Source organism: Melanerpes formicivorus, unplaced genomic scaffold (assembly GCF_026170545.1).
Source record: "Melanerpes formicivorus ecotype bairdi unplaced genomic scaffold, bMelFor1.0.p_v2 SCAF_19, whole genome shotgun sequence".
Classification (NCBI taxonomy): domain Eukaryota; kingdom Metazoa; phylum Chordata; class Aves; order Piciformes; family Picidae; genus Melanerpes; species Melanerpes formicivorus.
In genome coordinates, this window is record NW_027142371.1 from 11,856,782 (window position 1) to 11,873,370 (window position 16,589).

Consider the following 16,589-nt stretch of genomic DNA (forward strand, 5'->3'; position numbering starts at 1 on the left):
CAGATCTCCCCCATTCCCCCCTCCTGCTACTTTCTCCTTTCATTTCCCTTTAAAAGCACAAATGCAGTTGTTGTTCTGCTGAACAAACACCACATGACAAATGATGTTGATCTTTCCAAGGTGACATAGAATTGTGTTTTTATTTTGCTAGGCTTAGCTTCTTATTGACCAGAGATTTCTATTCTCCTTTTTTTTAATGGCTCTGAAGGTAACTGTTTGTATTTCCCCAGAAGACAATGTAATCCTCACTCCCAGTAAAGTCAACAGGAATTTCCAACTGATTTTAAGAAGGCAGAGTCTCACCCAAAGGCAAGAAGAGACCTAGAGAAGAAGCCTAGACCATGGTTGTATATCTCTGCTTAAACATGGTCATTTCCAAACAATTATCTTGATATGGAGCTTGGACAAGGGAAGATCAATCACATAAAAATTAAATGGATCTACAGCAGGTTAATAAACTCTGTGGGCATTTCCCTGTTTCAGTTTCCCCAACAGCATCCTTCTGCATCAAGCTGAAAGGTTTTTGAGTCATTGTTTCATGCAGCCCATAATTCATGTTATTCTCCTTGGTGTCTTTCGTAGGACCAAGATTTTCTGGGTATTTCTGAGGGCCTTTCCACTGTGTGCTCCTTTCTTTCTCCCCTCAGCATTTGACTTCATTATTTCATTCCTCCATGTTTCCTGTGATAATTCTTTCTGAACAGCAGCTTACCCAACTTGGCTTGCAGAGCCTCTTACTTTATTGACTAGGAGTAAAATTAAACACATTCTTATGTACTTTCCTGATTAATAAGGATTTGCACAGATCAGCCTGCTGTGCCTTTGTTTCTCTCCATACCCCTTGCCTGCTTGGCTGTTCAAACAGGAAGTTCTTGGCTTTGGAATCTGCCATCTCCCAAACTTTGCAGTCCTCCCTCTTTTGAAGGAAAGGGGTGGGGTGGGGTGTTTGCTGTGGTCTTTACCTGAACCAGACTTTTATCACAAACATTTTGTTAGCCAAGGCAGACACTGGTCTGGCTGGCAGAGAAGGACAAGGAGGAGAAGGACAAGGAGGAGAAGGACAAGGAGCAAACTGCCTGGCTGCATCAGGAGGGTAGGAGCACTCTTCATTCTGGCCATTTCTAGCAGGGTGGGTGAAGTTCCTCTCTATGCCATCCAGGTGAATTCACAGCTTTGCTCACAGCTGTTTCTGGGATTATTTTTTCCTGTTTGTTTGTTTCAAGCACATATTTGATTCTTTTCCTTCTATCTCTCAAAAAGAAAGGAAAAAATGGTTTGTTATAGCCAACATTTCTTTGCATTCTTGCACTAAAAGTGAGCACACAGATCTGTTCTCTACATGTGCAAACACAACAGAAATGTTACCCAGCTTCATTCCCTCTAGTAGGTTATTTTTTTTTTGAGAAGTATGTGTTCAGCAAAGTAACCTTTCTCTAACAAAGAGATGACCTTTTTGCATTTATGTAGTGCTTGTTGCTAGGATTTAGATCTTTGCTGAAAGCTGTTATTTCTCTTAAGCACAGGAGAAAGTGCATTTTCACCTCCATTTGGGTAAACTGTCATTTTCTACTGTTCACTGATTTTCTCACCATGGAATAATAATTTGAGGTTCAGTGGGTTTTTTGAGAGAATGCATTCCAAGAGTGTGGTGGGGCCTGGGAAGTCCTCTAACGTTGCTAGTGGGGGAGAAAAGGAAGAGGAGGGAGAAGGCTTCTGAAATATTTAAGGCTTCTGAGTAGTGCAGTTGCTCAGCTTCTGCCATCAATTCATATTCAGTTTAGGAGGGTCATGCAGGTATTTTATAATCATGCACAAAAAAGCAGCTGGTGGGTAGCTGAGAAGCTATACATGTATGCATAATGTATTCTTTTTGGGGGTAGCACCAGCATCCATGGGAAGCCACTTTAGGTAGATTTAAGAGGATTCTGTCCCACCGTGATACTGATGAATAACAGAAATAATCTAATATTACTCTTTGTATAGCTGTGTTACTGGTGGCATTACAAGTCACACCACTAATATGGGAGGCAGGAGGAAAACTAAGCCACTTCACGTGCAGCAGGCTGTAACAGAGTGAGAGTTAGACACATGTACGCAGGTCGCTTCGAGAGACACAGAACTGAGCACTGCTTTTTGGAACCATTTCTTGCATCAGTTTCTGTAGGTAGTGAGAGATTAAGACCTGGACCTCAGCAAGGCCTTTGACACCGTCCCCTATAGCAAACTGCTGGCCAAGCTGTCAGCCCATGGCTTGGACGGGAGCACACTGCGATGGGTTAGGAACTGGCTGGATGGCCGAGCCCAGAGAGTGGTGGTGAATGGTGCCACATCCAGCTGGCAGCCAGTCAGTAGTGGTGTGCCCCAAGGATCAGTGCTGGGCCCTGTGCTCTTTAACATCTTTACTGATGATCTGGATGAGGGCACTGAGTCCATCATCAGTAAATTTGCTGACGACACCAAGCTGGGGGCAGGAGTTGATCTGCTGGAGGGTAGAGAGGCTCTGCAGAGAGACCTCGACAGGCTGGACAGATGGGCAGAGTCCAAGGGCAGGAGATTGAACACATCCAAGTGCCAGGTTCTGCACATTGGCCACAACAACCCCATGCAGAGCTACAGGCTGGGGTCAGAGTGGCTGGAGAGCAGCCAGGCAGAGAGGGACCTGGGGGTACTGGTTGATGGTAGGCTGAACATGAGCCTGCAGTGTGCCCAGGCAGCCAAGAGGGCCAATGGCATCCTGGCCTGCATCAGGAACAGTGTGGCCAGCAGGAGCAGGGAGGTCATTCTGCCCCTGTACACTGCACTGGTTAGGCCACACCTCGAGTACTGTATCCAGTTCTGGGCCCCTCAGTTTAGGAAGGATGTTGACTTGCTGGAACGAGTCCAGAGAAGAGCAACAAAGTTGGTGAGGGGTTTGGAACACAAGCCCTATGAGGAGAGACTGAGGGAGCTGGGGTTGCTCAGCCTGGAGAAGAGGAGACTCAGGGGTGACCTTATCACTCTCTACAACTACCTGAAGAGAGGTTGTAGACAGGCAGAGGTTGGTCTCTTCTCCCAGGCAGCCAGCACCAGAACAAGAGGACACAGTCTCAGGCTGCACCAGGGGAGGTTCAGGTTGGATGTTAGGAAGAAGTTCTATACAGAAAGAGTGATTGCCCATTGGAATGGGCTGCCCAGGGAGGTGGTGGAGTCACCATCATTGAAGGTGTTCAGAAGGAGACTTGATGGGGTGCTTGGTGCCATGGGTTAGCTGTTTGGGTGGGTTGGATTGGTTGATGGGTTGGACACGATGATCTTGAAGGTCTCTTCCAACCTGGTTTGGTTTATTCTAAATAAAGGTTTATTCAAAATAAAAGGAACTGCAAAGAGCAACTGGACTACTTGTCTCTTTTCTCTGCATATTAAACATGGGGAAATCCTTCCTTTCCTCTGGGGTTGGAAAGGCACCAAGCAAAGACCCTGCCTGATGAGGAAGACTCCAAGCATGTGCAGCTGCAGTTGTCTCCAAATAGCAACATGCAAAATAAAAATGCCCTCTAAAAAGCTTCACACTTTTCTTGGTCAGAATTGCTCTTCAAACACATGACTTGGTAAGTTGGCTGTCCTGTTTGCCAGTTTCACAGCGTTTCTGGAAGCAGAAGGCAGTATCAGAAGCATTTATCAGTGAAGTAAAATAATTGAATGGAATGTGTTACTGGGAAATAGCACAAAATGGCACTGCTCCCTGCAGTGGTTTCCAAAAGGGCAGGCAGGCCAGCCAACTTAACAGCAACAGTCCCTCTTCACATCCTCTCTCTGTGTCTCACATGCACTTAAAAGAGAGAGAGAGCAACTGACAGTTGTTTTGCAATTGAAACAAGTAAAATTAATCAAGTCCAAATCCATCCTGTCCAAGAGACCATGAATTCAGCTGGATCAGAAGCCCTTGGTTAAGCAGCCCCGGAAAGTCTATCAGAAGTTTATTAGTATGGTAATTTATCTGGGTAAGCACATAAAGATGCTAATTGAAATGTGGGGGGGGGGGGTGTTTATGCATTATTTTTTTAAAGGCAGAAAGGTTGAAGATTTTCTAAGCAGAAAAGCAGGATTGCCATTTATGTTTCCTCATGCCACAAGGCTGCAGTTTCAGTATTTTCCTATGCTGCATTTTGATTTTGATGATTTTTAATTATTATTATTATCATTATTATTATTATGATTTCTATTTCAAATGTGAAGAACAAAGAACTTGATACTCCAAAGATTTGGGGCTCGTGCCACGTCTGGTCCTGGTCATGATGCATGGAGATAGATTGAATTAATCAAACTTCTTCACACTGCTATTTAATCGGGTTTGCAATTAGCTGAGGGCTGCAGGTCTCCCGGGCCTATCAGCTTTGCAAGCAGAAGCTGTAATACAGCAGCTCTGCAGCCACACACTGGGAGTGCCTTACAGACCAGATTGTCATAATGTGGCATGAAATTAAAGCGTGATGTTACTTGACAACAGAATTTCAATTTCTCCCTTCTCTCTTCCCCCCCTTTCTTTCTCTTTAACAAAGTCTCTACCTAGAGATAGGCCTCCCTGTTGAGTTGCACCCACCTGCTCTAAGCTACACAGCTGCCTTCAAAAGAGTTTCTGATACTATTAAACCAATCTGTGTTCCATTACAGTCATTCTGATATTTTCCCCTGCCTGCTTTCAATGGCAGATTATTTTGCTGTGAGCAGCTAATAAGCATACAGCTCTTAACTTGTTTCAGTTCTTGCTCAAATATATTGATTTCATCTCTCCTCTTCTCACCACACAGAGGGGTTTTGCTGCTGTCTGCACTCCCCAAACCAGCCTGAGCAGTTAAGTATCCTCAAACCCACTTCCATTCAGCTATAAAATCATGGAGGAGCAGAGAATCACAGAATCGTATGGGGTTGGAAGGGACCTCTGGAGATCATCAAGTCCAATCCCCCATGCTGAGGCAGGTTCACCTAAAGAACTTGGGTTGTTTCTTCCTTCCATCACCCCTCATCTCTTGGGGAAGAGTGTGGGTGCACAGGTAGGAATTAGAATTTATAAATCTCCCTCCCACCAGCAAGTCAAGGTCTTGTGAACACCACCACCATCAACTAATTATCTTGCTATTGATGATTTTGTGTTGCTCAGGAAACCTATCACAGGAAGAGTTGAAAAAGAACCCACAAGGACTGGCTGGAGAAAGGGGAAGATCAGGTCAAGATGGTTTTGAAGGCTGCTATTCTCTCCTTGAAATGATCTGGAAGCTAATCTAATTCAATGTACACCTTAAAAATCAATGTGTTCCCCACAGTTGCAAAGGAAAAGGTTGGCAATATGCTCCTGGTGGTGAGGTCTGACTGTGGGATAAGCTCCCAAACTGCAATATTTGGAGGTGCTGGAGAAGGAGAATCACACTGTAGGTTGGGAAGCCTGGCCAAGTGGCATGTGGAGATCTAGCTCTGGTCCTGCTGAAGGGAACAAGTGAGGCTCCTGTGCAGAAATAAGGACTGGTTTTTGGTGACACAGTTTGATTTCTGTGAACTGCGCTCACCACTTTCTCACAACCCCTCTAGGTCTGGAAATTTATCAGACCCACTGGTGGCCTGACCCTTTACAAGGATGGGTTCTGCTCATTAGTTCTGTGCTTTTATCCACCTTAGAGTTACAAAAAAACCTGTTCAAGTTCCAGCTCCTCTGATATCAGATATTGAATTGAAAACCAAATCGTAGCCACAGAACAGCACCTGGAGATGGGTGACAGAGGTGAGATTCATGCGAGACAGATGTAATTATGTCTTCTCCATCCACTGTGACTGTATCTGCTGCCTGAAATGGCACAGAGCTACAATTCTGAGAGTTATTTGGACAAACTGAAGCAGAGTAGCTTCCATTTAATTATCAGACATGGGAGCAAAATGAGCTTTGCTTATAAACACCCCTCCCCTCTTCCCCCCCAAACTCTGTCAACCTCTGTCCTCCATCACTCTCCATTCCTTTTTCCCTTCCTGCATGGTGCTGAGCATCTCCCAAGGATTAAGTGATTGTTCAGGAGATTGATTCTGCTCCCATTGAAGGTGATTGCTTCCCCCATGCTGAAATCCACAAAAGCACAATCAGGTACACAACCAAGGTAGTTTCAAGCATTTGCATCTTAGGGCAGGTTGGCCTGCAAACACCTGTAGTTTTCCTGGCTGATAGCAGCCATTTGTGGGCATAAGGGGTAAGGAGGAAAAAAAAAATCAGTGAACTTTAAAAAGCAAAACAATAAAAAAAAGAGAACATTTTTTATTTTTCTGATTGAGAAAAATCAAGCTTAATGAACTGAGCTGAAAAAATTCACCTCTATTTGCCTGGCCATTTTGAATTAAAAGCAGAGTGCAACCTCTGCTTGCAAATTGCTGTAAACATTTCAATCACTCTCTAATTCATGGTAAAAGGGAGGAGAGGCTGGACTATGGAATACTAATCAAAGATGACTCCTAGGAAATCAGACTCTTTGTTTTCCTCTTCTTTACTTGTTTTTTTTTGGCCAGAGTGTCCATGACTTTTCAGAATATATATATATATATGAATGAATATGTATATATTTTATACATACATATATATGTTATTATATATATATATATATATATTTATATATATATATATATGAATGAATATTTATGAAGAGCTTGCCAGTGACAGACCAGGCTGGCCCTGCAGGCCCAAAGGAATTAATGTAAATTCCAGTCAACCATGAAAACCCACTAGAATTGAACTGTATTTCAGCATGGTGGATAAAGCACATCAAAGAGCAGAATTTCTGTAAGATAATTACACACAATGCAACTCTAATCACAGAAAGACTGTGGATATTGCTGATAAAGCATAATAAATCTTTTATGACTGTGCCTTGTTCTGCTGAATCAGCTTTCTGTTGCTGTTGCACTACCCTCCAGATTCCTGCCCTTATTTATATATTTACCAGTTTAAGACACACATCAGCTGACAATTTATTGAGGCTTCTGTGAGAGGTTGAAGATTATTTAGTTCTTTTTTTTCTGGCTGCACTTGTTGAAGCGCAGTTAGATCAACAACAGCAAAATCTTCTTCTCTCCTGTCTGGCATTTCTGCAGGAATAAATTGTCTATGAGCTGAGAACCCACCTTTCTGTTGTATTTTAAGAAATTGGAATAATTGCAGTTTTGACAGCTCAAAGTGTTCAGAATTCAGGCTCCTTGCCTCACTCTCTACAGCACCATGAATTCGTCTCACAGATTCACAGAACGGTTGAGGTGGCAAAGCCCCCTGGAGATCATCCAGTGCAACCCATAGTATCATAGTATCAGTCAGGGTTGGAAGGGACCACAAGGATCATCTAGTTCCAACCCCCCTTGTCATGGGCAGAGACACCTCACACTAGATCAGGCTGGCCAGAGCCTCATCCAGCCTGGTCTTAAACACCTCCAGGGACGGCGCCCCAACCACCTCCCTGGACAACCCATTCCAGGGCTTCACCACTCTCACAGTGAAGAACTTCCTCCTCACCTCCAGCCTGAATCTCCCCACCTCCAGCTTCATTCCATTCCCCCTAGTCCTATCACTACCTGATATCCTGAGCAGTCCCTCCTCAGCCTTCTTGGAGACCACTTCAGATACTGGAAGGCCACAATGAGGTCACCTGGGAGCCTTCTCTTCTCCAGACTGAACAGCCCCAACTCCCTCAGTCTGTCCTCATAGGAGAGGTGCTCCAGCCCTCTAGTATTTAGGGTCTCATCCACTCATGTTTTGAATGTCACCAAAGATGGAGACCCCACAATCCTTCTGAGCAGTTGGTTCTTGTACTTCACCCTCACAGTAATATTGTTTTTCTGTATGTTTAAACAGAATTTCTTGTACTTCAACTTGTGCCCATTGCTTCTTGTCCTTTCAGTGGGCACCACTGGGCTGTTTCCCAACTTCCCATAGCTGCTGTCCCCTTACACCCAGGTGTAAGCCTGGGGAGTGAGCAAACCCTAGCACAATACAAACCTATATCAACTGAGGCTAAGGGCTGATGCTGGTAACATCCCGTTCCTACAGCAGTGGGGGAACTGGGGACATTGAGTCAGTGTTCACTGACTGTTTCTTTACTGTTTCTGGGGACTCCTTGTGTCTTACCCTGGATCTTGCTCCCATATCAAAACATCATCTGAGCAGCAGCAGATAAATTTATGGAAGGTGTATTTACCATTCTTTAATGAAAAAGCAAAAGTTTGCTGCCTTCATCTGAGCTTTGCCCTTCATTTGTCTTTCTGGCATATGGGCAGCAGAAGGTCTCTGCTTCTGACAGAGTGAAAGAATTTTACATATGGTTTAATTACAGTAAATTATCAGCAAAGGGAGAAGCTTGCAGGGGGACAGCTGAATCCCACTCATGGGTTCACTGAACGTCTGCCCAGGATCTCAGTGCTCTGCCACATTTCACAGGGACACTTTGCTCCACCCCAGAGGACAACTGTTGTGAGAAAAGTCCATCCCTTGGTGTCTCTCTGTGCAGGGAACCTTTCTCAGAAGACAGCATGGGAAATGTCTGGCTTCTCAGTCTGTTGTCTAACTGTGTGCTCACAGACAAGCATGGAGAGGAATTTGATAACAGCATCAATATTTCCTAACTCCAGATCTATATCCTCTCCTAATTTCACAACTTAGAGGCTGATGTCCTCTCTGACTGTTGTCTTCACTCAGTTTACAGAGAGTTTGAAGAAGAACTGATGTATACTGAAGAAGAACTGGTATATACTCTGGCAAGTAGCTAGATACTCTCTTCCACAGCTGTTGTGCTCTCCCAATCCCTTTGATGAGAGCTTGTTACTCAAGTTATATTTAAGGCTTTCCACAGCCCTTGTGAGTGCACCAGAACTTCAGAGCCTTATTTATATTGGTAGCATCACTCTGGATGTTACACAATGGGAAGTGCTTTTGCATATAATCCCCCAAGCAAACATGAAAGACCATGTCAGGACAATGGAAGGCTGCAGAAGATGTTCTTCCTTTGCCTGATTTATATCATACCTTTGAAAGAGTGTCCCTCCTGTGACAGGCTGAAGTGAATAAACAAAGTTCCTGGGGAAATGGTTTGCAGTGTTCAAACACTTTGCTGAACTTTAATGTTCTGTAAGTTGTAAGGAAATGACTACAAAAGCCTTGGAAGAGCAAAGGAAGAGAGTTTGCTCAAGGCAAGGTGATATTCCCTCATTAAAACCTATTTGTGCAAAGTTAAGATGTCAAAGACATTCCACTTGTTCCAAGATGGTATGAAAGCCCATGTTATTAGTGATCTGAAGGGACTTGGGAGTCCTGCTTGCCAAAGAGGAAGATGTAGTGAAAGAAAGGAAAAGAAAGAAAAATTACAACATATATATAGTTATTTACACACACACACACACACACATATATATATATATATATAAAGTATTTGGGCATCTAATGTTATTTGAGAAGAATAATGAATTTGTCTGCCTTCAGCTTTTGTTACTCAGTTATAGATGGCAGAAAATATTTTTAAGGAAAGAAGGCTTCAAACTGGGGGCTGAGATTCTGCTGTGGTTTTTCAAGCCATGCTGCTGCTCACAGAGACACCCACTGCCCAGTTCCAAGAGCACCCATCCTCGTATCACTTCCCTCATTTTCACAGAGGATGAATGAAGTTGTGAAATACCAGACTGTTAATTCATAGGTCACCCAGGTGTGTGCTTGTATGGATGGTTTGTGCCTCAGAACTGCACTGTCACAGACAGGGTTAAAGTCATAGACAGGAAAAGACCTTTAAGGTCACTGAGTCCAATCATTAATCCAACACTACCAAGCTGTGGTATTTTAGCCCACCAGCATAGCCTAAAACTGCCACACAAGTCCACTGCAAAACCACGTCCCTCACCACCACATCTACATGTCTTTTAAACCCCTCCAGGGATGGGGACTCTGCCACTTCCCCGGGCAGCCTGTTTCAGGGCTTGACAACCCTCTCAGTGAAGAAATTGTTCCTAATGTCCAAATCGATGAGACATGACACTTCTTCTCATAGCTCAATAACGACAGCATCAGGGAGGGTTGAAATCCTAGCATCAAACACTCCTCCAGTCCAAATAATTTTGTGGTTGTTGGGGGTTTGGTCCTTTACATGCAGAGGTTTGGGCAGAATCAGGATTTGCATCTGTGCTCAAAGTTGCCCAAGCAGAGATGTGGTGAGGAACGCCATGTGGTCAGCCTGCCCTTAACTGCTAGTGAACAGAGGGGGAATGAATCTGAGCCTTCAATTCTGCACTTTATGGTGCATTAACCATCTGCAACAGTGGGGAAAACTGCTAAAAATACTAGTCTGAAGTACTAATAATCCTGCCTCCAGGAGAAGTAGCTTTAGCTGGCGGTGAGGCATGCGAGCGAGCCAGACTGCAAAATTGTGCAGCATTCCTGGGCACCATGTGTCAGCACTGACTCTTTTGTGCGCCATGCTCCTGGACAGGATCTGCAGTGGGACCTGTTTGGGGGAGCTCATCCCATGCTCCAGAGAGAGCAGCCGTGTGGCAGCAGGGAGGGGATGGCAGCAGATGAGACAGCAGCAGCACACACACACAAATGGAGTTAGGATCACTGAGCTTATGGCCCTCCAGGGCCCAGCCAGAGCCTGGGTTGCTCTGTGAGTGGTAACTGCTGAAGAGGCGCATGGTGCTCACGGGATGGTTTTATTTCTCTTTCCCTGAGAACTCAGCAGAAATCTCCTATCTCTGCCTGGGCTGGCCTGTCCATCTGCCTCGATGGCTTCTTTTATCACTAGCAGCCATGTGAAGAAAGAGCACATTCAAAGGTAAGGCTCTCTTTTTTTGTGCTGATAGTCGTCGAGGCCCTCCCCCAGTTTTGCATTAATGGAGAGTGGCGAGGTGGCCACGGGCTGATTGCATTTGCTAATGTTAATCACCAAGGGGTTGGGCGAGGTGAAGAAGTGAACTATATTTTATTCAGTTTGACAGAAGGAGGAGTCAAATGGAAATGATTTTTATCTCTGGTGGTGGCCGACCTAAATTAATGTTACCTCTGGTGCTGAAGGGCTCAGGGGAGCAGATGTCTGGATTTTATGTGCTCTCCTTGCACACATCAGGCTTGTGCATTAACTTAGGCACAAAGCTGATCGCTATGCCCAGCTGCATGGGTTGTGCAGCCTTAAAGATGAAGATATAGGGAGCAGTGTCATGGGTTTGCCTGCCTGAAATAAAGACAGGTCACTAGAGCTCAGTTTCAGGGGCAGGAGGAGTGGGTGGCAGCTCCTTTACCATTACAAGAGCAGAGGGAAAGTGAGGAAGGAAAGCACCATAGCAACACATCCTCAAAACACTAGTTAATTGCACCAGTGACGATTGTTGTCCTGACAGGAGTGTAATCCCCTGTCTGTATTATTTTTATCTGAAGAGACTGTGGGGGTCTTCACCCCAACAAGGCTGCATATTGGGCTGTCCCCCAGGCTCACCCAAACCTTGCAATCTGAGTAACACTGAAAGTTTTCCAGGCTTAAATAGAGGGTAAGATTGCTGCTGCTGTGCCTGGGTATTCAGTATCACTAAGGTTGGAAGAGACCTCAAAGATCATCGAGTCCAACCTGTCACCACAGACCTCATGACTAGAGTAGGGAGGACACTACTGCCTCCTGCAGGCTTGAACTCACGACCTTCCCATTAAGGGTCTTATGCGCTACCAACTGAGCCACATCTAGAAGCCTGGCAAGGACTCTTGTCTCTAATATCCCTCTGGCAGAGTAGTGCTGTGGGCTCCCTCACGGTAGGATGAGAGCACTGCTTGCCCAAGGGCTGTACAGGGGACCAAGGCCTGGCATCACCCAGGCACCAGAAAACCTTTCCTGCCTTGCATGTTCTTTTTTTCCCCCATGGGAAAGCATCTTACATTTGCATCTTGAATTAGCATCTTGCATCAGCATCTTCATCTTGCATTTGCGTCTTGGAAAAAGAAATATCGTGCCAGTGACAGAGAGGTGAAAACAGAGCAGTCACTGGAAAGAGAGAGGATGGAAGAGGCTTAGCAAAATCTACTCAGCAAATGGAAGAGAGATGAGAAGAAGAGCAAATGGGGAAGCAAATGTGATAATTGGCAGAGCGTGGTAAGCAGTGCCACCCACACAGCTCTGGGTGGGATGTTGGGAGCTAAGGCAAAGAGGCACCGCAAGCACATTTCCATTTCTTTATTCTCTGTATCATGCTCCTCTTCTCATCTCAAGGTCTGATCAAGTCTGACTATTGTCACCTCTTTTTGCTGTAAAGACACCTATTAATGTTGACAGTTGAGGTGGCTGGGGGATGTGGTATTAGTACTGACAAATGCCGGTAATTTGCAAGCAATGTTTTCCCTCCAGCACCGGTGGGAAATCACCTAACCTTTGCCAATAATTCTCAACATAACTCACAGAACCTCATCTTCTATCATTATGAGGAGAGGCATTTCTGAAAATTATCAGCTTCTTGAATTCATCCATGCTGGACTATACAGAAGAGGTTGATATTAATCAGTGTGGGAGGCCCACTGTAGTGTTCAGGATTCTTTTACAAGATGTTTTCACCGTTTGCTCTCTGATATGAAGCTTACTCGATTTTGGTTTTAGATCTCTCTTTTTTTCCTGACCTGTCACATCAGTAGGCTTTAACTCTTTTTTTAGCTGATTTTATTATATATATATATGTGTGTGTGTGTGTGTGGTATTTTTTTTACCACAATTTGCTTGTGTGTGCACTTGTGTGTGTTTATGCTTTAAACCAACACTGATTAATCAATACCTGGCGGGCTGGTCTAAGTGTTATTGGCACCGATCTGAAGGCTGCAATAGGGACAGTGAGCTGAGAATCTGAGCTGCCATCCATACACCGAAGCATAAGAGCTTTTCAGAAGTGCTGGGCTTAGAGCAGCTTCTTTGGAGCAAACATTGAGCTGTTGGCCAGTTAAGTCTTTGGCAAATCCTGCCTAAATTTTTCAGCTGAGAACACAGAGAGAAACAACGCCCAGAGAAAATATCCCAGCACCTGTGCTGAGCCGAAGAACCTCCCAAGTTCAAACACAGCCTTCACAGAAGCTGCAGCCAAACAATGCTGATAGCAACTGTCTTTAAAGTGAAATTAAAATGTAATGAGGGTGGGAGGCAGGGACAAGCTAGCGTGGACCATCTGAGCTGTTGCAATTCTCGAATTCATCAGTGCCGCTGAAAGCTGAGAGCGGCTGTTGTGTTATTGATGCAGGGGGGAGAGCGAGGTTATTGCATTATTGACATACAGTAGGTGGAGAAAGATTACCATGTTACAGCAGTACAAGAAGAGAGATTATCCAAATGCAATAAGCCATTGTTACAGCAATGACATTTTTCCACACCTCCCCCCACCTCCCCTTCTTATCCTGTCCTTTCCACCTCCCGCCTGCATAATATTAAAGGTCAGTAATATTCAGACAGATGGTTGGGAGGGTTTATGGAGAGGGGCTGCTTTCTTTGGTCATTTTTCTGGAATGGTGATTGTGCTCAGAAATAAAATAAATAATAAAAAATGTTTGGGAATTCTGACTGAGACTAACTCATCCAAACAGCGTACCAGGCAAGGGAGAATTTGGGTTAGGAGATTGCCCCTTTCGCTGGCATCTGCGTTACTCTGTGTGACAGCTCTGAGAGGCACAGCTGCACCGCAGACACTGGAATAAGCAGGGCATAAATGCCACTGGATTTTGGCTCTTTATGTAATAAATAACTTTATTAAATGTTTGTGGGTTGGTTTGTTTTATTCCCTGTGATGAATGGGCAGTAAACTTTTTAAAGGAAGATCTCTGCAAGGCATTGATCCTCTAATCCCTCACTGGGAGAGTATTTATCTCTCAGGTTCACATTTTTGTTTCTGGGTGAAACCTGGCTGTTCTCACATTTTGGTTCCCTGGATTTAGTTCTGTCTTTGTCTGGAAACTGCTTGTGTACTCTTAGAGCAGGCTCCCTAATACTCAACCAGAACTGAGTAAAAATACCCACTGAACAGAAAGTGTGTAAAATATTCCACCTAGAGAATGCATCAAGCACTTAATTTGTCCATGGGCCAGGTCTGCAGTTCAGAGAAGTTTGTGGCAAGATTGCCCATCAATGGCCATGAGTTTTGGAGCTGGCCTGAAGTGATCAGCTCATATCCTTTTGGATTTAATTGGGTCACAGAAATGACTTCTGATCCCCGATCCCCAGGGAAAGAGCCACAAAGATTGCTGCGTCTGCAGCAATCTCATCTGTCCACGGTCGCAGTCAGGGAGAGAAGAATGGCTGCTTAATCAGACACACAATCTGAAAATGTCACATTATTATTTATGAAGTGTTTAATAATCACACCACAATCATTGGATGCAGTGAGGTGGAAAAGGAAAATGTATTTTTTTTTCAAATAATATATTCAAATTCTGTTATTTTGGGAGAAAAAAAAAGCCCACAACCAACAACCAACAAGTAAATGATTTCTTTTAATTTGCAGGATAGAGGTTGTGCTAGCCTTGCAATAACACCTCATTTATGTGTGGATCAGAAGTCACACACAGCTGGGGAAGTCTTGAAGTGAGCAGCTAGGATGGGCTGGATTCGTCCTCCTGTGGTCCACATTCACCTTCTCCTTGCTGCAAAGTTTGGTCTATTCCGAGCATTTCAGCCCGAGCACTGGGTTGTCTCTAAGCAGCAGCAGCAGCACACTGAGAGGTTCAGACCTGGCTGTGTCTGTGAATGCTGATAACAATCTCTAGCCTTTAGGTAAAGCTATATTATAATGCCATTTTCAGCTGGGGTAAAGAAACTGCTCTGCTATAGAAGACACACTTAATTTAACTATCCCAGGGGTAGCTGGGGAGCAAACTGCTTTTGGAGAGATGTGGGTCTGGAGACTGGATGGGTGCAGGGAGCGTTGCCACTGTGGGGATGTATTTGCATGATGCTGGAGAATGTGACTTGTCTCACAGAAAAGGCAAGCAGGCCACTGTGCTTACTGAGGGAGAAGAGGGAATGTATAATGTTTCCTGGCAGACAGAAATTAATCTGAAAAATGAATTGCTGTAGTTTGTAATTATTAGATGTGTGGGCCTGGTTTTGCCTGTATGTTTCACTGAATATCTTTTCCATCTTCCTGTCCTTCCCTTTGTGGCCAGGGAATTATTTTGTAGAAGAGCTTAAGCTTTAAGATATAAACCCTTATCCTTGCTCACTGTTCTGCATCCTTTCTTTCCAGACTGGCCTTTTCTCTACTGATGTCTTGCTTCATCTTCCTATTTTTAGATCACAGCTCTTATTTGCAGTGGGGTCCTCTTGAGAGCTGAGCTGCTCCATCGCAGGGGTTCACAGCACATTATTCCTCCAAGGCTGGCACCTTTTGCTGCCTCCCGATTTGTGTGCCAGCGTGATCAGCAGTGAAACACAGCCCAGGGGCTGGCAGAGTCCAGGCATGTGGAGCTGCTCAGGAATTTGTGCTCCCTCTGTTGGCTGCCTGGCTCTGGAGCCACAGAGGGAAGAAAAGAAATAAATAAATGTTATTAGGTTATGTCAGGCAGAAACACTTTCTCAGCTTCTAATTGCCTGGTGACCAGCAAGCCAGTTTTGGAGGACACTATCCAAATAAAGGGCTGTGCTTCAAGAATTTGGCTACCTAACTGCTGATGAATTTGGTGGGTAACTCAGGGAATTACATCTGGATTTATTTAAATGATTCAGTCTGAGTTAGGTATCTGTGTGGGAGAAACAGTGTGCAGATGAGGCTCAGGTCTGTGTAAATCCAAGCAGCTTCAGAGGTAATCCAGCACATCCCTGGGACAAAGAGACTTCATGATGTATGGCATTTAGACATGTCCTCAGATCTGTCATCTGTGCTTTGGTCCTGGTTGTGGGCATGGTGCAAAGCCCAATGTTGTCAGCACATCTACAGCTTGCCGCCACAGGCGCTTGCAGCCGAAGTGAAATGGGTCTGCCTCTCTCCTCAGGCTTTCCTCCACACTTGCACCTCCCACCCCACAGACATGTAAGCCACAACATGGGGAAGAAGACTACCCAGTCCCATGCAGACATGCATCTTGTAGAGCTTCCCATGTATCATATCACCGCTGCCGATTAATGCGATGCAATCAACAGTTTAATATGTTACTCCTAAATACCTTAATTATATTATCCCTTCTAACACTGCAATCACTAGATTTTTATGCTTTGATGCTGAATCCAGTAAAACTTTAAATTAGAGTCATTAAATCATTAGCTGTAATGTGTGACAAGCCAACAAAACAGTTGCTGTTTTATTATTTTTGCCGTGCCTCTGTTTGTGTTCAGGCAGCCAGGCCCTGGGAAGGAGCATACCACAAGGGATGTCATCTCCCCTCAGAGCAAGAGGGCTCAGCCAGAGACAATTCTGACCAGGGAAGGTAATTTGCATTACCCTTGAGCTCCAACAGGAGCTCTCCATGTTTGTCTGGCTTCTGTTTCTTTGTCTTTAAGATAAACCTCACCACCCTTTCTCCTGAAGAGTTATTTCTACTCTTTTCCTAAGCTCTACTGTCCCTAATGGCTTTTCCCTCTCTGTTTAACCTTACACTTCAG